This window comes from Tripterygium wilfordii, chromosome 6 (assembly GCF_013401445.1).
Source record: "Tripterygium wilfordii isolate XIE 37 chromosome 6, ASM1340144v1, whole genome shotgun sequence".
Taxonomy (NCBI): Eukaryota; Viridiplantae; Streptophyta; class Magnoliopsida; order Celastrales; family Celastraceae; genus Tripterygium; species Tripterygium wilfordii.
The window spans coordinates 3,682,212-3,693,562 of NC_052237.1; positions in this window are offsets into that span (position 1 = coordinate 3,682,212).

Below are 11,351 nucleotides of genomic sequence, written 5' to 3' on the forward strand. Positions count from 1 at the left end.
GATGCGATAGCCTTGAAATAAACCTTTGAGGAATTTTTAACTTACCTGAACCAAGCTCTTGCACCATTAAAACTTGTTATATGTTCTTGCTCGATTTAAATCTCATTCAATGTTACACCATCGAACCATATCACATTTTTTTGGTATCATTTGTCGATAATAATCTCAAATAGACAAGATTGGTGTTATACCTTCTTTTTTTTCCTGGCTCACTGGCTCATCATATAGTATAAACTGTGATATACATTTCAATTTTATAAAATATTAGAAGTATGTTTTTCTTGTATGCGATTGAGCTGAACTATGTGATGAGAAATATTTCATGGGGTGCTTACGAACTTTGAATATGGTTGTTCGAACACATTGATGTCGAATATATTGATGTAAAAAACACAGGTCCGACGCACAAATTTTGAGTCTCGATTTGACCTTTAAAATGTTCGAATTTTCAAATTGATGGGTTTTTGAGTCCTCTTTCCAATGCCAAAAAATTGTCTCAATCGGAAGTCAAACAAGTGAGTTATGGTTGTCCAATTACACTGACATTATAAAAGATATTAAACTGTTGAAATTTAGAAATAAAATAAAGGTTGAGGGTAATATGGTTAATAAAAAGTTATTTTAAATAATTTGTCCTTAATGAAATAAATCTTATCTACTTATCATGAAAAAAAAATTAGGTTATGTTTGGTTGGCGTAAGGAATGAGAATGGTAATGACCATTACAATGATATGTTTGGTTGCATCAATCAATGAATGATGATGGTAATGATGTATTACAACATTTGGTATGTAAAATATTTATTGGAATGAATTATTTTTTGACTGAAATACCCTAAATTTGATTTGAGAACCTATTGCTAATCCTTTAAAATTTAAGATAACTTTTTTATTGACACTTTATAATTTAAAATGGACCCTTTAGAAGACCCCTAACTTGATTACTATATCATCCGCCATCGTATACAAAAAAAATTTCAGTAAAAATCCCCAGCGTCCTTTAATATCTTCTTCGTTTTCCGCCTATTTGGAAATTTTATGGGTTAATTGCACTTTTGCACATCGAAAAATGATGTTTGTTTCAATTTGCACACTGAATGTCAGATTGTTTCAATTTTATAACCGAAAGATGAAATTATGTCAAATAAGTCACTCGGTCAGGTTTTACAATATTTGGGCAGTCAAATTGCATACGTGGCAGTCTGACTGTTAAATGCATTTTTTAATGTAAAAAACAAAATCGCATATGGAAATTACATGTCACATACAAATGAGCTAATGACAAGTGGCAATTTAAATTAATATTCAACCTAAAAATATCCACCTTCTTCTCTCTCCCTCTCTCGCCTCTCTCAGCTCTCTGCAACTGGATTTCTAGCAACCAGTCTCATGCTTTAGACCCTCTTTGCAAAAACACAAGATGGATCACATGTCCACTACTATTTTACTTGTTAACAACAATATATGAGATTGAAGATGACCTGGTTAGCTTTTTTGCTCCTTTTGGGTCAACCCCAAAACGACCATTCATCTTCCTCGCCTTCCAAGTTCGATTCTTGAAATTTGTGAGGAAATTGGCTTGCAGACATTGTAACGGCCCATCCCGCAGGATCCAGCCGGGCCCATGGGCCGCTACCCCCAACCCTTCTCCTGCGCCACGTGCCAGACCCAGACACGGGCACGCCTGCACACGCCGACACAGGTGGATTGTTGAAGGTAGGAGTCGAACTCCTCACCTCCCTTTAACATAGGTCCTATTACAAGGCACCATATGCTACCAACCAAGCCATGGCTTAGTTGGTAGCATAGGTTGCCATGGGCACTATGTTAAAGGGTGAGGTCTTGTGTTCGAGTCTCACCAACAACCTGCCTTACGAGGTGATGGGTTGGGGGTAGTGGCCCATGGAGCCTGTAGTGTCGACGTGTGCAGGCGTGCCCGGGTCTGGGTCTGGCACGTGGCGCTACAGACATATATCTGTGCAAGAGATCTCTGGATAAATTGGACATTTGCTTGGACAAATGGTGAGAGGCACTTGTTTTTGATTTCTCAACTTGTGCCATTGACAAAAAAAAAAGGAGATTCCACAAAATACAAAGAGAGGAACAAAGCAAAGGCATGGGTCTTTCTCATGAAGATGCGAAGCCATAAGTAGAGGCATGGGTTTTCATCACGATTTCTTCATAAGCGTAGGTAGGGGGCCTTGAGTTGGACTTCCATGGCGGCCTCCTCTTTGGCTTAGGGTTAGAGATCTTAAACCTCTATCATTTTAAAAAATAGATTTTCCACCGTTAACACTATTTATCACGGCGTTAAACATATCATCACGTATTTAACTGTTAGACTGCCACCTATGCAATTTGACTGCCCAAATATTGTAAAACCTGACCGAGTGACTTATTTGACACAATTTCATCTTTCGGTTACGAAATTGAAACAATTTGACCTTCAGTGTGCAAATTGAAACAAAGACCATCTTTCAATGTGTAAAAGTGTAATTTACCCGAAATTTTATTCCATTACTTCTCTATCTCAAACTGAATATCCTCCAACCAATACTTCACCGCCACAGTACAAATCACCCCAATAGTCGCGATTGCATGCAAAATCTCACGTATCCTATCCCATATGAAATTTCAAACTCATGAAATTTCACATGAAATTTCAAACTCAGCTTCAAAATAATCGAGGCACAAGTTCGGATGGCAGCATACATCATATTCTACACAATTGTTAAACATTAGAATATGTAAGTTAATAAAGGGAACATGCTTACATAATTGTTTGATACGAAGTTATTGGGATTGTTTATAAGATGTCATGGAGCGGGTTTGTTCTTGAAATTGTGTATAGGATGTCATGGAGCGGGTTTGGGATGAGATTTTCTTGAAAAGAGAGATAATAATTTTTTGGACTTTTTTTGACTTTAAATGCAGTTTAATGTATTTATTTTGGTAGGATATGATTTTTATTGTCATCATTTTAATATTTTTATTTTTAGGCATATGACCGTTGTTCAGCGAGCTCTTGGCTCAATCATCCTTATGTTAGTGTCGGGATTTCGTATATATCATATACCCTTGCTAACAGCAATAATTTTTCAAAATTACTTTTTTAGATAAATGGATGTGCCACAAATGAAATTACGCTAAGTTACCAATATATGTCACCACTTATTTGGAGTCTTGGACCAATGTCATAGAGTTAAATGGGTCATTGCAATGAAGTCACCGGACTCAATATTAAATGGGCCAACCCAATATGGTGGACCATTTGGCTACTCCCAATTGAAAACAGTAGTCCCACATCGAATGATTACAGCTATCTGTAAGAGTTTAAAACGTATGGTTTTGTCGCAACCGGGGTCACGACGCGGACCGGCGTTTGAGGATGAAAAATGTTTAGAGTCGCCACCAATTGATTTAAGGTGCAATTGGACACCGAAAAGACCTGCGAACCAGAGAAAAGGGTACGGGGATCGATTGAGTGTGGGGAAGGTGTTAGGCACCCCACAACTCCCGTTTGAAAACGGTTACCCGGATTAATCTAATGGCTATCTTATGGAAACTTGCTCTTTGCAAGGTGTAATTGTTAAAGTTTGAATTATTACTTTCAACACACTTATCAACTTATGATAGTGTTTGAAAAAAAGCTTGGAATATTACTATCAATTTATGATGATTTTTATTTGGAAATAGGTTTGAAATAACACTATCAACTTATGATAGTTTTGGGAAAAGATTTGTAAGAATACTATCAACTTATGATAGCATTAAAAAAAAATTGTAATATTACTAAAACTTATGATAGTTTTTATTTGGAGCCACACTACCAACTTTTGGTAGATTTAATTTTAAACACCAACTTATGGTGTTAATGATAAAATGTCCTACCAACTTTTGGTAGGTTTAATTTTAAACACCAACTTATGGTGTAAATGATAAAATGTCCTACCAACTTTTGGTAGGTTTAATTTTAAACACCAACTTATGGTGTTAATGATAAAATGTCCTACCAACTTTTGGTAGGTTTAATTTTAGATACCAACTTATGGTTTATTTAATAAAATGTCCTACCAACTTTTGGTAGGTTTAATTTTAAACACCAACTTATAGTATAAATGATTATTTGGAAAAGTGTCATCTATCAACTTAATCTATTATTGCCAACTTATGACAAATTAATAAATGAAATCAAATAAGGTCCATAATTCGAATAAAGGGAATCAACTCATGATTTTCTTAATTGAAATGACCTATATTCAATTTTAAACTCATATACTTATAATAAATAAATAAAAATCCAAATAATTAATGTCCAAGTTATACATGTTAATGGGGGTGATATACTCAACATAAGGGCCAAATATACATACTTAAACAAAGAATAAAGAATATCTTAAGCAAAATCCTAAAATTATTCAAGTTCTCCTTGATCCCGGCCCAAATGATGTTCAACTCAATCCAAACCCAACAAATAAACACAAAAATGGGGGTCAATATGGGTATTCAAATATAATATCAAACCAAACACATACTTAAAGATTTACATATACATATAAACATATATACAATATATGCATATACACACATCCAAACCATGTATAAATACACACATACCGTACACATATAAACATAAATCTCTAAAAAACCTATACAACTTATTCCTAATGTTGCCGGGTTTTGAACAAAAAACATATATACAAAACATCAATTATACTCAAACCGGACATCAAAATATACTCAAACAAACAACAAATATATTCAGTATATTAGCATGCCATATTGACTGATTATGAATGAGTCAAATCCAAATCCAGTATTGCAAAACCAAGTCCAAATCCCGTACCAATACCACCGATTATCATTCTATATAGAACTTGAAAATTACAAGACCAAATCCGGCACAAAAACCAGCAAATCTATTACAACTAGCAGGGTAAAAACAAGGAATAACCTTAGTCAATCATCATCAATATCGAACAAAACAAAAACCCACATCATGAACCAAATCTATGAGCAAAAGGTTTGAACAATAACGTAAACATATTGGCAACGAGTCCGAACAAACACATAGAATAAAACCAAATTTGAATCAAGGAATTTGAGTCATTACCTTCTCAAGGAGACAAAGAAAACCAAACTTCTTCTCTTCTTTTGCTCGGTTGCTTCTCCAAATCTCCTCCTTTCTTCTTTCTCTTCTTTTTTGTTTTTGCTTCACCAAAAAAACCAAAGTCTCCTCCTTTCTTCCTCTCTCTCACGCCTCCTCTCTTCCTCTCTTCTTTTTTTTGTTTTGTTTTCTCCTCACAAAGTCTCTTCTCCCCTCTTCTTATTCTTTTTCTTTCCCCAATTTGTGCCACATTTCTCTCTTTGTCTCCTTCTTTTTATTCTTTTTCTTTCCCCAATTTGTGCCACATTTCTCTCTTTGTCTCTTTCTTTTTATTCTTTTTCTTTCCCTAATTTGTGCCACATTTCCCTCTTTGTCTCTTTCTTTTTATTCTTTCCCCAATTTGTGCCACATTTCTCTCTTTGTCTCCTTCTTTTTATTCTTGGCTTTTTCTTTCTTATTTTTTACTTTTCCATTCTTCTAGCAAAAACAATAAAAAGATTAAAACAATTCTCTTATTTTTAGATATTTTCTAAGATTTGATCTTATTGGGTCAAGATTTGAGTATTTAAGGATCCAAGAAAGGGATTATGAATATCTATGTGCTTATAGGTCAAAGAAATGAGCTTTTGCATTTTTTGTGTTCTTTTCCTATTTTTTTCTTTTTCGGATCGGACGAAATCCGGTTACTACAGCTGCCCCCCTTTGTATGTCCTTTATGAAATAAAAGGCAAACAAAGGCGTAGTCAACCGAGTTTCGTACGAGAATTGAAATACACGGGATCACTATGGCCATTCCTGGTTTGGCCAAATGTTTGTTCAAGAAAATAAAGGGGCACGGGATCACAAGGCCATTCCCGGCTTGGCCAACTGTTTGTGCAAGAAAATAAAGGGGCACGGGATCACAAGGCCATTCCCGGCTTGGCCAACTGTTTGTGCAAGAAAATAAAGGGGCACGGGATCACAAGGCCATTCCCGGCTTGGCCAACTGTTTGTGCAAGAAAATAAAGGGGCACGGGATCACGAGGCCATTCCCGGCTTGGCCAAATGTTGGTGCAGAAAAATAAAGGGCACGGGATCACGAGGCCATTCCCGGCTTGGCCAAATGTTTGTGCAGAAAAATAAAGGGCACGGGATCACGAGGCCATTCCCGGCTTGGCCAAATGTTGGTAGTAGAAAAATAAAGGGCACGGGATCACGAGGCCATTCCCGGCTTGGCCAAATGTTGGTGCAGAAAAATAAAGGGCACGGGATCACGAGGCCATTCCCGGCTTGGCCAAATGTTTGTGTGAACTTTATGCAAGAAAATATCCATGAGTGTATGAATGTATGAAGAGAAATTGTATTTTATTTTTTTCATTTTGAAAATTCGACTTCGGTTAATTGTCGTCAGCACCATCACCCCTATCATCCTGCCATTATCCCTCATGAGAAGACTGCATCTTTTGATTCCATCCTATCTTCAATCTGCCATGTTACCCTTATTCTTGTATCTTTCATTCTCTTTTTGTCTGATCTTCCCATCGATTTACTGTTTACATCTGATTTCCATCAAATCCGACGTATCTTCAATGCTAAACAAAATCTCCCTGGCCTCCACTAATGCCTTTTAACGCCATTTAATTTCTTTTAGCCCTCCTAGAGTTAAAGAACACCACAATCTCTCCGACTCCCCCATGCCTTTTAGCGTCATTTAATTTCCTTTAGCTCCGTCATAGCCAAGAACACCAAAATCTTTCAAGTCCCTGTGAAGAACAATATCCTAATGCACTTGTCATAATTCTCTTATTACTTTACTCAATTTCAAATAAATTCAATAGCATGGCGATGCTTGTACTATATGAGAATTTTGCGCAAGCAATCAAAATTTTGATGAAAACAATCAATGAATTAGGAACTCAGAAATGAATGACCTCAGAGCATTTTATTAAAATGGATAGATAACAAGAGAAACTGACGAGGTACGTATATGATTCCAGAAGGTTAGAAACAAAGGAAATAGCAGAAATCTTTGCAAGATATGAATGAAATAATTCGGATTCCGCACAAAACTGCCCCAGTTTTGTGTGCCCCCATTTTGCAATTATTGAATCTGACTACTTCCATATCACTCGTCTCCTTCGCAGCCTCATCATGCATACCCCTGAACATAGCCAATTCACCTGTGTACAGCCTCGCCATCTGTCATTCATTGTATTTCCTTATATTCATCTCAAATCCTCGAAAGGCCTCTGCCTCATTCCCCTTAGTTGCTTTCACCACACCCTTCTGATCTCAATATTATTTGAAGCTCCCATGAAGGGTTTTCACTATAGTAGAGACTTTTCTTTTTTCCCTAATTTTTGCCTGAAGCGCCCACGGGGGATTTTCACTCCAGCGGGATTTTTATTGCTCTAATTTTTGCCTAGACCGCCCTTTCGGGTTTTCAATCTAGCGAGCTTTTTACTCTAATTTTTGCCTAGATCGCCCTTTCGGGTTTTCAATCTAGCGAGTTTTTTTTTTTTTTTTTTTTTTTTCCTAGGGGTAATACTTTTTGATGGCGTCTGCATTCACCGGATTAGGCAATTCTTCTCCATCCATTCTTGTCAATATTAATGCTCCTCTTTCAAAAGCTTTTTTCACCACATATGGTCCCTCATAATTCGGTGTCCACTTCCCTCGGTGATCCTTTTGAGGTGGCAAAATCATCTTCAACACTAACTCTCCCCCCCTGAAGCTGCGAGGCCGAACTTTCTTATTATGTGCTTTCATCAATCTTCTTTGATACAATTGCCCTTTGCAAATTGCTCTTAATCTTCGTTCTTCTATCAAATTCAACTGCTCATATCTCGTTCGAGTCCATTCTGATTCTTCCAAACCTGCCTCCAGAACTACTCGAAGGGATGGAATCTCCACTTCGATAGGCAAAACTGCTTCCATACCATACACCAAAGAGAGAGGAGTCTCCCCGGTAGATGTGCGTATTGATGTCCGATAACCATATAGAGCAAAAGGGAGCTTCTCATGCCAATCTTTGTAATTCTCTGTCATCTTCCTGATGATCTTCTTGATATTCTTATTCGCCGCCTCAACAGCCCCATTCATCTTTGGTCGGTATGGCGTCGAATTATGATGACGAATTTTGAACTGGTCACAAAAACCTTTCACCATTTTGCTATTGAAATTCGTGCCATTATCAGTAATAATTCTTTCCGGGACTCCATATCGACAAACAATCTCTTTCCTCAAAAACCGAACAACCACGCTACTCGTCACATTAGAATATGAAGCAGCCTCCACCCATTTGGTAAAATAATCAATGGCAACCAAAATGAAACGATGCCCATTAGAAGCCTTCGGCTCAATTGAACCGATGACATCTAATCCCCACATAGAGAAAGGCCATGGTGACGTCAACACATGTAATGGATTAACGGGAACATGTGTCCTGTCTGCATTAATCTGACACTTGTGGCATCTATTTGCATAACTTATACAATCCCTCTCCATGGTTAACCAATAATACCCTGCACGTATAATCTTCCTTGCCATTGCATATCCACTAGAATGAGTCCCACATATCCCTTCATGAATTTCCTCCATGATTTGCTTAGCCTCAGCAATATCAACACATCGTAAGAAAACTATCCCATCATTCCTTTTATAAAGAACATTTCCACTCAAGAAGAAAGATCCCGCCAATCTCCTGATGGTACGCTTATCATTTTCTGATGCTCCTGATGGATATTCCTTCTTCTCAATGTACTGTTGAATATCATGATACCACGGTTTACCATCAGGCTCTCCCTCCAAATTTAAACAGTAACCTCGAACTTCTCGTTTCTCGATTTTAATCACCTGCACTTCCCCTTTTGGGTCTACATCAAACATTGCTGCCAGAGTTGCCAGAGCATCTGCTATTTGATTTTCTCCCCTTGGGATATAATCCAGCTCCACCCAATCAAAAAACTTGATTAATTTTTTGATATGCTGGTAGTATGGAATAAGCTTGTCATCTTTGGTTTCCCATTCGTCATTCAATTGCCTAATCACCAACTGTGAATCACCATAGACCTGTAGCCTCCTAATCCCCATATCAATGGCAGCTTGAATTCCCATCGTACATGCTTCATACTCAGCCACATTGTTGGTACATTCGAAATACAACTTAGCTGTAAACGGTATAACCTTCTCTTCAGGTGATATTAACACTGCACCAATTCCGTATCCTATAATATTAGAAGCGCCATCAAACAACATAGTCCATTTTGCCAAATTCTTTTGATTCTCTTCTTCTATCGACACAGTCATGACATCAATATCTGGAAATTTCAAATCCATAGTTTGAGTATCATCAATCGCTCCCTCTGCCAAATAATCTGCTATTGCACTCCCCTTGGTTGCCTTCTGTGTGACATATAAAATATCATATTCTGATAATAACATTTGCCATTTAGCTATCCTCCCTGAAAGAGAAGGTTTCTCAAAAATGTACTTGATAGGATCCATCCTGGAAATCAACCATGTAGTGTGATAAAGCATGTATTGTCTAAGTCGATGCGCAGCCCAAACCAACGAGCAACAAGTCTTCTCTAACATCGAATAATTTGCTTCACAACTGGTAAACTTTTTGCTTAAGTAATAAATGGCATGCTCTATCCTTCCTGATGAGTCATGTTGTCCGAGCACACATCCCATCGAACTATCTGAGACAGTCAAATAGAGAATAAGCGGCCCGCCAGCCACAGGAGGCATCAACACTGGAGGACTTTTCAAGTATTGCTTGATCTTTTCGAAGGCTACCTGACAATCTTTATTCCACTCAGTAGAGTTACTTTTACGCAACAATTTAAAGATAGGTTCACAAGTAGCCGTCAACTGTGAAATGAATCTGGCAATGTAATTCAATCTTCCCAAGAAACCCCTAACCTCCTTTTCTGTCCGAGGGGGTGACATCTCCAAGATCGCCTTTACTTTATCAGGATCTACTTCGATTCCTTTCCTGCTTACAATGAAACCTAACAACTTCCCCGAGGTTGCCCCAAATGTGCACTTAGCTGGATTCAACTTCAATTGATGCTTCCTTAATCGATCAAACAACTTCTGGAGATTCACAATATGATCTTCACCTTCTTTGGATTTTGCTATCATATCATCGACATATACTTCAACTTCTTTATGCATCATATCATGAAACAAAGTGACCATGGCCCTTTGATAAGTGGCACCGGCATTCTTCAAACCAAAAGGCATGACTTTATAACAGAAAGTTCCCCATAGAGTAATAAAAGTTGTTTTCTCGCGATCTTCTGGTGCCATCTTGATCTGATTGTAACCCGAAAATCCATCCATGAAAGAGAAGGTAGAATGTCTGGCTGTATTATCCACTAAAACATCAATGTGAGGAAGAGGGAAGTTATCCTTTGGGCTTGCGCGATTAAGGTCTCTATAGTCGACACACATCCGAACTTTGCCATCTTTTTTGGGGACAGGTACAATATTCGCCACCCATTTTGGATATCGAGCCACTGCCAAGAAACCAGCATCAAACTGCTTCTTCACTTCATCTCTTATCTTCAACAACATGTCTACTTTCATTCTCCTCAATTTTTGTTTCACAGGGGTACATTCTGGAATTAATGGCAACTTATGAACAACAATGTTTGTATCAAGACCCGGCATGTCCTGATAAGACCATGCAAAGACATCCTGGTAACTATGCAATAAATCTATCAACTTCTTTTTGCTTTCTCCTTCAAAGGCAGCTCCTATCTTGACTTCCTTTTTCTCCGTTTCAGTTCCCAAATTCACGACTTCAGTTAACTCTTGATGCGGCTGTATTATTTTCTCTTCTTGATTGACTTGTCTTAATATCTCAGGAAAAATCTCAATTTCTTCGTCTATTTCATAGTCAGATTCAACATTGCTAATGGGTGCATCAAAATCTGGGTCATTAAGTTCGTCCTCTTTATTATCATCATTTTCAATCCTGTTAAAGAAATGAATGAAAGTGGTTTTGAGAATGGAGAATAACACTTGAATGGAAATGAAGAAACATGAATATGGATGACTATCAAGAGATTTTCATTTCATGGAAAAAGGAAATGTGAACAAAGATAGAACATGCAATCGCCATACTATAAAATCTATTGAAAGCAAAGTAAAGCATGCTCATTACAAAAGACCCAAACGAAAGCCGTGAGCTAGGCCCACGATGGTAGTGCACTCGGGATTACTCTTGCAGGTTCTTGAGAGATACTGGGAGCTC